Source organism: Ursus americanus, chromosome 8 (genome assembly GCF_024610735.1).
Source record: "Ursus americanus isolate L20-20 chromosome 8, mUrsAme1.1.p, whole genome shotgun sequence".
NCBI classification, from domain to species: domain Eukaryota; kingdom Metazoa; phylum Chordata; class Mammalia; order Carnivora; family Ursidae; genus Ursus; species Ursus americanus.
In genome coordinates this window covers 73,493,473-73,506,294 of record NC_142134.1, presented here as the reverse complement: position 1 = coordinate 73,506,294, position 12,822 = coordinate 73,493,473, and positions in this window count along the sequence as shown.

Below are 12,822 nucleotides of genomic sequence, written 5' to 3'. Positions count from 1 at the left end.
TAAAAGCTATACAGATCGGGAAGGGAGAAGTAAAACCTCTTTGTTCACAGATAACATTATTGTTTATTTAGAAAATACAAAAGAAACAAGACACACACACACACACACACACACCCCCTCCTGGAACTAATAAATGATTATGGTAAGGTTGCAGGATACAAAGTTGATTACTTGGGGTGCCTGGGTGGCTCAGTCATTAAACGTTTGACTTCGGCTTAGGTCATGATCCCAGGGTCCCAGGATCAAGCCCCCATTCCTTGCTAAGCAAGGAGCCGTTTCTCCCTCTGCCAGCTGCTCTGCTGGTCATGCTTGCTCTCTCTCTGTCAAATAAATAAATAAAACCTTTTTTAAAAAAGTTAATTGCTTTCCTATATACCAACAATGAACAAGTGGAATTTGAAATTAAAAAGACAATACTGTTTATGCTAGCACCCCCAAAACTGAAATATTTAGATATGAGTCTAACAAAATACATACAGGATTTATATGAGGAAAACTACAAAATTGGTGAAAAAAATCAAGGAAAAACCAAATAAATGAAGAGATTGTCTATGTTCATGGATAAGAAGACTCAATATTGTCAAGTATTCTATTCTTCCCAGCTTGATATACAGATTCAATGTAATCCCAATCAAAATGCCAACATTTTGTTACTTTATGGATATTTACAAATTAATTCTATAGTTTATATACAGAGACAAAAAGACCCAGAATAGTCAACACAATATTGAAGGAAAAGAACAAAGTTGGAGAATTGACATTACCCAACTTCAAGACTTAAAACAAAGTGTTGGTAATCAAGACAGTATAGTATTGCCAAAGAGTAAACAAATAAATCCATGGATGAGAATAGAGAACCCAGAAATAGATCAAAATAAATATAGCCAACTCATCTTTGATGAAAGAGGAAAAACAATACAATATAGCAAAGATAATCTTTTCACCAGAGGTGCTGAAACAATTTGATATCTACATGAAAAACAAAATCTAGACACACATCATACCCATTTCACAAGAATTAACTAAAAATGAATCACTGATATAAACGTAAAATGCAAACTCTAAATCCCCCTATAAGATAACATAGAAAAAAACTCAACATACCTTAGGTATGAAAATAACATTTTAGATACAACACCGAAAAGTGTGACCCATGAAAGAAATAATTGATAAGCTGGATTTCATTAAAATTTAAAACTGCTGCTTTGTGAATGACAATGTCAAGAGAATGAGAAGACAAGTCACATATTGGGAAAGAATACATGCAAAAGACACATCTGATAAACCCAAAATATACAAAGAACTCTTAGAACTCAACAATAAGAAAATAAACAACTTGATTAAAAAATTAAATAAATAAAGGCCTTAACAGATATTTCACCAAAGAAAATATACAGATGGCAAATGAGCATATGAAAAGATGTTCCACATATGTCAAAGGGACCTGCAAGTTAAAACAACAATGAGATGCCCCTACACACCTATTAGGATGGCTAGAATCCAAAACACTGACAACACCAAATGCTGGTGAGGATGTGGAGCAATAGGAACTGTTACTCACTGTTGGTGTGAAAGTAAAATGACATGTCCACTTTGGAAGACAGTTTGGTAGTTTCTTACAAAACTAAACATACTCTTATTATAAGATGCAGCAATCACACTCCTTGGTGTTTACCCAAAGGAGATGAAAACTTGTATCCTTACAAAAATATGCACAGAGATGTTTATATCAGCTTTACTCATAATTTCCAAAACTTGGAAGCAACCAAGATGTTTTTCACTGGATGAGCGGATCAATAACTGTGGTATATTCAGACAATGGAATATTATTCAGCGCTAAAAAGAAATAAGATATCAAGTCACAAAAGACATGGGGCAAACTTAAACGCCCATTGCTAAGTAAAAGAAGCCAAGCTGAGAAGGCCACATACTGTATGATTCTAACTATGTGACATCTGGAAAGGCAAAACTATGGAGATGGAAAAAGAGCAAAGGTTGCCAGATTTTGAGGGTAAGGGAGAGGGATGAATAAGCAAAGCACAGATGATTTTTAGGATAGTGAAGATATTCTGTATTTTCATACATGTTGAAATGTATGATGGATACATGTCATTGTGTGTATTGATAATGATGGATACATGTCATTATACATTTGTTCAAACTGATAGAATGTACAACACCAAGAGTGAACTGTAATGTAAACTATGGATTCTGGGTGACGATGATGTGTCAGTGTAAGTTCATCAGTTATAGCAAATGTACCACTCTGGTTGGGGGTACTGACGATGGCGGAGGCTATGAATGTGTGGGGACAAGGGGCAGGTGGCTGGGAAATCTGTCTACTTCCTACTCAATTTCACTGTGAATCTAAAACTGCTTTAAAAATAAAGCCTTAATTTAAAAAATACTAATAGAAATCAACTAGAAAAAAAAACATTTTAAAGCTAGAATTATTAGGTTAAAGAAAATAGAGGCAAAGGTGGATAAATTTGATAAAAAGACAAAGAATTTCAATAGATGAATAAATCTGTATAAAACTCAAATGGGTACCCTAGAACTTAGAAAATGCATATAAAGTTAGCATTAAGAATGCATTAGATGATTTAACAGCAGGCGGGACACTGAAAAAAACAGGATTGATAACCTCAAAAATAAATTAATAGAAAATGTACCAAAACTAAAGCACAAAAAGAAAAAAAAAGGAAAAAACAAAACAAAAAGTGCAAGAGAAAAATGGAACACAGCCAAAATATTTTACATATATGTGAAGAAAGACCTAGATGGAGAGGAGAGAATGGGTCAGAACCAGTATTTAAAAAAAAATAATAATGGCTAGAGTTTATAAAAACTTATTAATATAGCATCCCATAGATTCCATAGTTCCGTAGTTCAGAAAACCCCAAGCAGGATATAGAAAATGAGTCTTGGGTACATTATGGCCAAACTTTTGAACACAAAAATGAAGTGAAAATTTTTAAGTAAATAGAATGGGAAAAAATCCTCATTTTGTCATCGAAGGAGGAAATAACATGACACTGAAGAGTAAAATTGCTGAGTCATAATGTTAGTGTGAGAACTCTCCTAGAAATTTCCAAAAAGTTTTCACCAACTGGTTGTACCCTTCTGTATCTCTACCAGCAATGTAAAATAGCTCTACTTTGAGAATGATATGTGAGCTGAAACTTAAACGGGCATCACATCAGCCACTTAAAGATCTGAGGATCAGAGAATTCCAGGTAGAGTGACACCACGCTCAAAGAACCTGAGGTGTTTCTTTGTGGATATTTCCCTGAAACATCAAATTTAATATATTCTGCATTTTCATACCATATGCTTCATTGGTAGACCTTAAATTTGATACAAATTTTTTCAAGATATATTTTTTGATGGAGTAGAAAATGCTAGCCTTTCCACTATTTTAGGAAGTGGTGGAGCAGGATTAACTAATTATTATCCAAAACACTATTAAATAAAATTGTTTTACTTTTCTATTTTTTAGGTGCAGCATAATCAGTACCATATTGATAGACAATAAATTACTTCTACGATCTTGCTTTAAACCAAAATACAAAAAGTTCCTTATAATATCATCTTGAAAGTGTGTTAGTACAGAAATTGCATAAATTCCAGATGTGTAATCACAGAATAAAAAAAGAAATCACTTGCAATTTGATAGACATTTAAAAAATGAACTTAAGCAATGTGTTCTCCAGATTATATTATCAAGATCTATTGAACAAGCTAGAATATGGTGAAACTCAACATGCTGCTTTTAGAATGGGCCACTCATTTTTTTACCTTAACCCAACATTCATTTTTTAAGCCTGTCCTAGTATTTCAAAATATATTTGGAAAAATCGTAAAAGTCTCTACCTAAATCATCAGAAACTAACTCTTACTTCAGCTTTATAATTTCCAAATATAAGGATAATTTGACATAATCAATGTAAAAATACTAAAACCTTTGACTCTTTACCAAAAAACAGGAATCTAAAAACTTAAGAGTGTATTAGCACCAATATACCTTGAACACTTGAACAGTTTTCTCCTTCATTTTTGAGTCCTTTAAAAAAGGATCTTATTCTTTGAAAAGTTTGGCCACAATGTACCCAAGACTCATTTTCTATATCCTGCTTGGGGTTTTCTGAACTATGGAACTATGGAATCTATGGGATACTATATTAATAAGTTTTTATAAACTCTAGCCATTATTATTTTTTTAAAAATAGTGGTTCTGACCCATTCTCTCCTTTCCTCAAACACTCTTAAATCCATGAATATTTGGCACTATCATCAGAGGTAACATCATTAAACATCAGCTATGTGTCAGATACATTCTAGACATTACATTTTTCATACATAATTCTATGTACATGTAGTACATACATTTGCAAAGATATAATTCTAGCCACAGTCCTATAAAGTAGTTACTATTTTCATATACTGCATATGGGAAAAATGAAATTCATTCAGAAAAAAATATAAATGTCACACAATTTTTGAGTAGTTGAAATAGGGCTCGAGATCACATAGTCCTGAAAGAGAAGATAAGCAGAATATATCATTACTGATTCAAAAACCAAAGTTATAAGATTTGGGGAAGTATAGTAATTTCCAATAATTCACTATAAAAATTTTGTGAGGCATATAACCATCAAAAGACCTACTAGTTCAATTCTTCTCTGCATATTATACCAAAGCCGGAAGGCAATGTCAGTGCAAATAAACGGCAGATGGGCTTTAAAATGACCCTTTAGTTGAACGTGTACTTGCCCTATTTCTATGGCAAAGATGGAATTAACTCAAATTCTATAAAGTTGGATGGTTCTGAGAAAAGTGCACATGTTCTCTCTTTTCTTGCTTCGTGACTGTGGAAACACATTTTCCAGTTGGAATTTATATAATGTGGCAGAACTTCTATAAACTTGGGCCTCTGAGTGACTATGGTTCAGAGTCCTTTGCCTATCTTCATTAAACATGCATCATGAATGAGAAATAAAGCTTTGTTGTGTTAAACCTTTGACATATTGAGTTAGTTACCGTAGTTTAATCTAGCCCATTCTGACCAATGTTCTAACATAGAGCTTTTGTGAGAAGGAAATGAGTTTGTGAAATGCCTATCAAGCAGCCTATGTTCCACAAATGCTAAATACTAATATAAAAAATTCATACTTCTTTAAGTTACGCTTTATGCTTTACAAAGACCTTTGGAAAAAAGTTTTGAAAAAAAAACTTTTAAGATTTTATTTATTTATTTGAGAGACATAGAAAGAGAGAGAGAGAGAGAGTACAAGCAGGGGGGGGGGAGAAACAGACACCCTGCTGAGCAAGAAGACCAACCATGGGGCTCGATCCCAGGACCCTGAGATCATGACCTGAGCTAAAGGCAGGTGCTTAACCAACTGAGCCACCCAGGCACCACAAGTTTTGAAAATTTAATCTAGGACCAGAAAGATAGTTATAAAATATACAAAGTCTCCTTTTAGCATAGTTTTCTTATAAAAATGCAGATAAAATGATAAAATAATGATTTTACATTATTGAAACTCATCCCCCCAAATCTCCAGTTTTTGAAATTCAACCAAAATTGATAAAAGTAATGAAGGATTCTTTTAGTCAAAGGAATTATCTTATGTGAAAATGTATTTATTTGCTCATTCATTCATTCACCTATAGTTTATGATTCAATAATTTAAAAATATATGTTGAGCTATGATTGGTTAATCCTACTTTTTTTTTTTAAAGATTTTATTTATTTATTTGACAGAGATAGAGACAGCCAGCGAGAGAGGGAACACACGCAGGGGGAGTGAGAGAGGAAGAAGCAGGCTCATAGCAGAGGGGCCTGATGTGGGGCTCGATCCCATAACGCTGGGATCACGCCCTGAGCCAAAGGCAGACGCTTAACCGCTGTGCCACCCAGGCGCCCCTGGTTAATCCTACTTTTTAGAAAAGATTTACTTATTCATTTCAGAGAGAGAGAGAGCATGCAAGTGGGGGGGAGGGGCAGAGGGAGAGAATCTCAAGCAGATTCCCTGCTGAGCATGGAGCCCAACATGAGGCTCAATCCCAGGACCCTGAGATCATGACCTGAGCTGATATCAAGAGTCAGACACTCAACTGACTGAGCCACCTAGGCACTTCCCACTACTTTGGTTTTAATGGGGACTCCTAATAATGTTGGCTATCTGAAGTTGATGGAAGATATAATGAGACATGTATGCAAACTGAAATGGGTATAATGGTTAGAAAAAGAGGGCTGATCTCCTAAATATCACATCTGAGAAAGCAAGGAAGGCATGGCAGAATATGGCAGAAAATATGGCTGACTGTTGCCTATGAGGACAACATAAAACATACTCACAAGATTCCAAGGACAAGGGTGCCCATAAGATATCTGTGGGTATGGGGAACTGTGATTACTGTAGTCAAAGGGTAGGGAACGCTGAGAAGTCAAAGACCTGGGGGTTGAGGGTCCAAAGTAATACGTGGGAGGGGCATTGGTGAAAATGATGAAGATAAGCACTGCTGATATCAGTGGAGTCTCAGTACCTCTCATGGTGCTGGCACATTACAGCATTTGCCAGACCCATCAAAGACACTCCTACTAGAGGCTGAATGTGTAGCAGACAGTGCATGCAATTGGGAATCAGCTACTCATACCACGAAGATATTGGAGGGATAAAATGAAATTTTCTATTTATACAAAGAAGTATTTTATTACACACGCAAGGTGTTTTACATTTATTTATTCATTTGCATATTTTAAAATATTTTTGACTACATTTTCTGTGTTAGGAACAGTTCTAGTTTTGGGTGATTCAATGATGAATAAAACCAATGAGTCAGCTCTACCCTCTGGGAGCTAGTATTCCAGTAGGAAATAAACACAGCACATAGTTGTAAACAAATAAACATATGATGTAATGTCAGGTAGTGATAAATTCTGTGAAAAAGAAGAAAGCATGACCAAGGAATGAGGGTGTTAAGATGTAGGGAGTATTTTACAAATGGATATTGTCTAAGATTGAATGAATATTATACAACTAAGCCTTGATAAAAGTAGAATGTCTCAAGGTCAGATCTCTCATGATGAAGAGGACATTTTGTAAGAGAGAGAGTCCTGAGTCAGGGAGAACAGTGAGTATGAAGTGGGGGAAATGTTCTCAAGTGGAATGCCTCTGGTACAATTCTATAGAGACCACACACAGAATCAAGAAGGCTTCTTCTCTCCTTGGAACTCTCCAAACACAGTCTACTCAAAACACTGCTTTGTAACACTTCTTCCATGATTGTCTCTAAAGGTTATTCAAATCTTTGAATGCTATTAAACTAGCTTGTTGACTTTTGGAGAGGAGGAACAATGTTTTACGCTGCTTTACACTTAAACATCTATGTGCAAGGATTTTCATCCAGAGAAAGGGCAGAAAACACAAATATACAAGATAATTTGATTAAATATGTAGTAACACTCCCATACAAAGTAACATTATTCATAACTTTGCTTTAGCAAAGTATTTTATCATAAAAGAAATGCTCAAAAATTTAAGTGAAAAAATTATATACATTTTTATGAACTTTTGGTTTATGGTTTCACATATAAGGAACTTGGAATTTGCCACTGCTTCTTAACAAGTACTCAATGGCACAAACAGGTTCTCATAGTAAATATCAGAAAAATCCTCTCAGCTTCTGGCAGGGGGTGGGGAAAAGGATCCATTTTGAAGTACACTTGAGTACTCTGTTCTTAACAGGGACTGCCCTCAGGAGAAATTAGTTAATCAGAGCCTTACCGGCTGGGCTATTATCCGAATTTAAGACCTGGGGGAAGGGAAATCCCCAACTCCAGTCAGCTCTAGCCTTCCATGTGGGAGAAGGGAAGTACCAATTCTAGTCCATACTAGCCATCCTATAGCACCTATGTGGGGAGAAAAAAACTCGGAGAACAGTCATGGAGTTCATAGACTAAAGGCATAGGCTCAGTAAAAGATGGAGATTTAACCATAGATATAGAATGCTTCTACCGCTACACTATATTACCACATTACTAAGGCCTACTTACAGTAGTTCCCTTTACTTTTATGCCAGCTTTCAAGAAAAAAATTACAAGGCATACCAGAAGGCAAAACTGCAATTTGAAGATGGAGGAAGTATCAGAATCAGACATGTCAGGGATGTTAGAATTATCAGACCAGGAATTTAAAACGACTATGATTAATATACTAAGGGTTCTAATGGATAAAGGAGACAACATGCAAGAGCTGATAGGCTATATAATCAGAGATGGAAATCCTAAGAAAGAACCAGAAATGCTAGAGATCAAAACACTGTAACAGAAATAAAGAAAGCTTTAAAGAAGTTATTAGTAGAATGTACATGCCTAAAGAAAGAATCTCTGAGTTTGAGGATGTAGCAATAAAAATCTTCAAAACTGAAAAGGAAATAAAACAAAGATTGAAAAAAAACCCAAAATACCCAGAACAGAATATCTGAGAATTATAGGACAACCGCAAAAGGTATAACATACATCTAATGTAAAAGAATAAGGAGAGAAAAGAACAGAAGAAATATTTGAAACAATAATGACTGAGACTTTCTCCAAATGCCAGACACCAAACCACAGATCCAGGAAGCTCAGAGAACCCTAGGCAAGATAAATGCTAAAAGAAACTGCACATAGACTTATCATCTTCAAACTACATAAAATCAATGATAAAGACAAAAAATCCTGAAATAAGCCAGAGGAACAAAGATAAGAATTACATCTGACTGCTCGGAAACCATACAAGCAAGAAAAGAATGGAGTGAAATATTTAAATTGTTGAGAGTAAATGAATCCTAAAAAACTACCTATCTATAATTCTGTACTTTGTGAAATTATCCTCAAAAATGAAAAAGAAATAAAGACTTTCTCAGGTAAACAAAAATTAAAGGAATTTGTTGCCAGTTGACCTGCCTTCAAGAAATATTAAAAGGAGTTATTTAGAGAGAAGGAAAATGATATGTCAGAAACAAGAACCCATATAAAGAAAGGAAGATCATCAAAGGAGAAATAGGTAAGGTAAGGTAAGAACTTTTATTTTTCTTATTTTGAGTTGATCTAACAGGTAATGGTTTACTCAAAATAATAATAGCAACAATGTATTTGATTATGTATGCTTATGTACATATCATATATATCCATACATATATGTTTATGCATATATATGTAGATGCATATATATGTGTATATGTATATACGTATATGTACATATATATGTAGATGCATATATATTTCACACATAAATGAAATGAATGACGGCAATGATACAGGGACAGGAGGGAGGAAGAGTTAGGATTATTTTGTTATTATATGGTACTCACACTACCCATACTGTGCATAGTGTTATATGAAAGTGGCCTTGGATCAGTTGTAAATGTATATTGCAAACTCTAGGTCAACAACTTAAAAAGGTATTAAAGGAACTATAACTGATAGTCTAAGAGAGAAAATGGATTCATATAAAGTGCTCAATTAAAACCACAAAGGTATGGGGCGCCTGGGTGGCTCAGTCGCTAAGCGTCTCCCTTCAGCTCAGGGCGTGATCCCAGCATTCTGGGATCAAGCCCCACATCAGTCTTCTCTGCTGGAAGCCTGCTTCTTCCTCTCCCACTCCCCCTGCTTGTGTTCCCTCTCTCGCTGGCTGTCTCTATCTCTGTCAAATGAATAAATAAAATCTTTAAAAAAAAACACACAAAGGTAGAAAAAGAATGAACGACAACAAGAAGGGCAAGGAATAAGGGCAGTAAATAAAAAACAGTAACAAGAGTGATTGGTGTGAATTTTGCTACGTCAATAATCACCTTGAATATCAACAGCTCAAATGCACCATTTAAAAGACAGAGATTGTCAGAGGGGATCCAGTACAACCTAAACAAACGTTTTTTGTAAGAAACCCACCACAAATATACGCATGCATGCAGATTAAAAGTAAGTGGATGGAGATAAACTTTTACACACATGCTTACAGCTTTGTCAAGAATTGCATGTGCACAAGAATGTGTGTGTTTGAGTGAGTGTTTACGGCATAAGACTGGAAAAGCAGGAACTGGCTTATTACAGTTCTCATCTTCATATAGTAAGTTTATAGATGAGATTTTATTGCTGATTTATTTTTACATGTCCTAAAATTAGTCAATTAATTATTTATTATTGAACACATTATTCACAGTAGCTTTATAATCACACACTGTAAAATGTTATTAAAGACTCTAGCACCCAGGTTGATAAATGGACAAAGTATGTGGACAAAAACTTTGCAGCACAAGAAATACAAATTACTAACAGACATATGAAATAAATGCTTTGTCATCCCTAGCAACCAAATAAATATGAATGAAATAATCATAAAATGGTATATTTTCACACAGGCCTCATTCATGATTGGTGAAGATATAAAATTATATAATATTAAAAAAACCAATTTGGCAATATATGTCAATGTCTTCACTTATATTTTTTTAAGTTGGTAAAGACCTTTCTTGAATTCCATCCTAGGATTAATTTGGAATTCAGACAAGGATGTTATGCGTACCAGAATATTTTTTTTTATAATGATGAATGATGGTAAACCCACACGTCCCACACTTGGGAAAGAATTCAACAAATTATCTTGTATAGATATGACAAATGCTATGCATTTTTCTCACAATAGAATAAAGACCTCATGGCTTTTTAAAAAATAAGACAGTGTTCATGTTATTCCAATTTTGTATATTTAGTTGGACAGAAATATATCAACACCCTAAAAGTGGTTATCTCTGCCTTATGGAATTATTGGAAATATTACTACTCTTTCATAATGTTTTTTCTTTGTTTTTGGATTCCTGAAGCATGTAAAATGAGGCTGTGGAACTGGGATCAAGGATGTTATGTGACCTGCACAGAAAGCCTGGGGCTCTTTCCTCTAAAGCTCAGGCTTTCTCCCACATCATACTCACCCACTATATGAAGCTGTGTCCCAAGGCTGGGTGTGTTTCTTACACAAAGCCATGTGATTTGCATGGACAAAACACCTAGCAATTAAACATTCAGTTTTTATAAAGATGGCAGGTGTCTTCAACCTCTCCCTAGCCTTATCCACCTGACACTGAGAATGCTCGTGTCTAGCACCTGACACTGAGAATGCTTGGGGATGAGAGGTATTGGATGAACTGTAGGGATAGTTAAAGGGTTGGGGGAAATAACATGGCTGGGGTTAGGTTAAGCATCATCTGGGAAACAGCTCCCTGACAACCATGGTTCATGCCCATCAGGTCAGGATTATGAATTTCTCAAGTGAAGGGTATGTCATTCTCTACAGATTTACTTTAACACCTAAGGACTATATCACATTGACTGGAAATTATAATTTAAAGTCACAATATGATACTTATTTATATTTAATTAATACATAGATTTGGCTGTTTAATAAAGAAAAACTTCTGTTTTATGTTTGAAAACCCCAAAATGGCACCTCTGTTTTTCATAAACTGTTTAATTAGTCCAGCCAAACTCAAATGGGCATATGAGGTAAAAAATAACTCTTTAATTTAGTTCCATACTATGCAAGCAATTTTCAATAATACTCAGGATCATTTCAAGACTCTCAGAAAGATACAAACATCATATTTAATATTCTAAAACCCTTAGGACAGCAAGGTGAAGAACTTAAATTTTAATCCAGCTATAATAGAGTTTAATTTTTTACTATTTTTAAAATTATAAATATAATGTTAAATATTTTATTGTTTTATAGAAACATTTACATAATATCTATCTTTAAATGTAATTCACATGTGGCATGATTCCTGTTTTGTCAAGAATTTCGTGTGTATGAATTTTGTGTTTATTAATGGTATAAGACTGAAAAAATCTGAACCAACATTAACAGTTATTATCTCTTTGTGGTGAGTTTATAGATACATTTTTATTGCTCGTTTTGTAATTCCTAAAATTATTAAATAATTTTATGTTTTATTATAAAATGATTTTTATAGAAACATACAATGTAGGTGTTATATGATTTTTATAAAAAAACAAAAAACTCTATTTCTTATATATCTTATAAACAATATAGAATTTAGTAAAATAAAAAATAAATGTCTCATACGCCGATGTAGAGCTTGAGGAAGAGGTTAACGGTGAGAAATACCTACTGTGTATATTTCTTCGTTATAAACAATCGTAAGTTTACACTTTAACCTTGTTTTCATAGTTTCTTGCATTTTTTTTTTTCCAAAATGGCAATACGAAAAAGCTCTGCATCCAATACTTTCTTTGTTTTTGAGACACTATTCTATAACCATGATTTCCTACTGAAGTTCTAGAAGGGTGCACTGACAGGGAAGGTGCTAGGAAAAGAAAGAAAGATGGTGATCATCACCATGTAAGCATGAGTGCCATATGGATGGGACCAGGGCTTCTCTGAAGACCATTCAGTTCAGACACCCCTTTGTTATGTACCCAGACCTGACAGATTTCTAATACAAACAGCCACCTGGAAGCAAAACTCTGCCCAAACCCAGATGAGCTTTCATTCTGTGGTTTTCTTCTCTTGTATTTCGATGTCCCTTAGCTCTTTCTTCTGATGTCAGCTTCTGAGTTCCCTGACTTATGATCCATACCAGAGAACTGCAGTGATGGTTCAAATGATTTCCAAAAACCCACCCACAGCGTTGGATGCATTCTTGTCTTTCCTGGGTCTTCCCTGTTCATCACTTTCCATTTCTGTTTCTGAAAACAAAAACAAGAACAAAAACATTTATTTCCAAGCATTTACTCCCCCTCAATCTTAAGTCTTA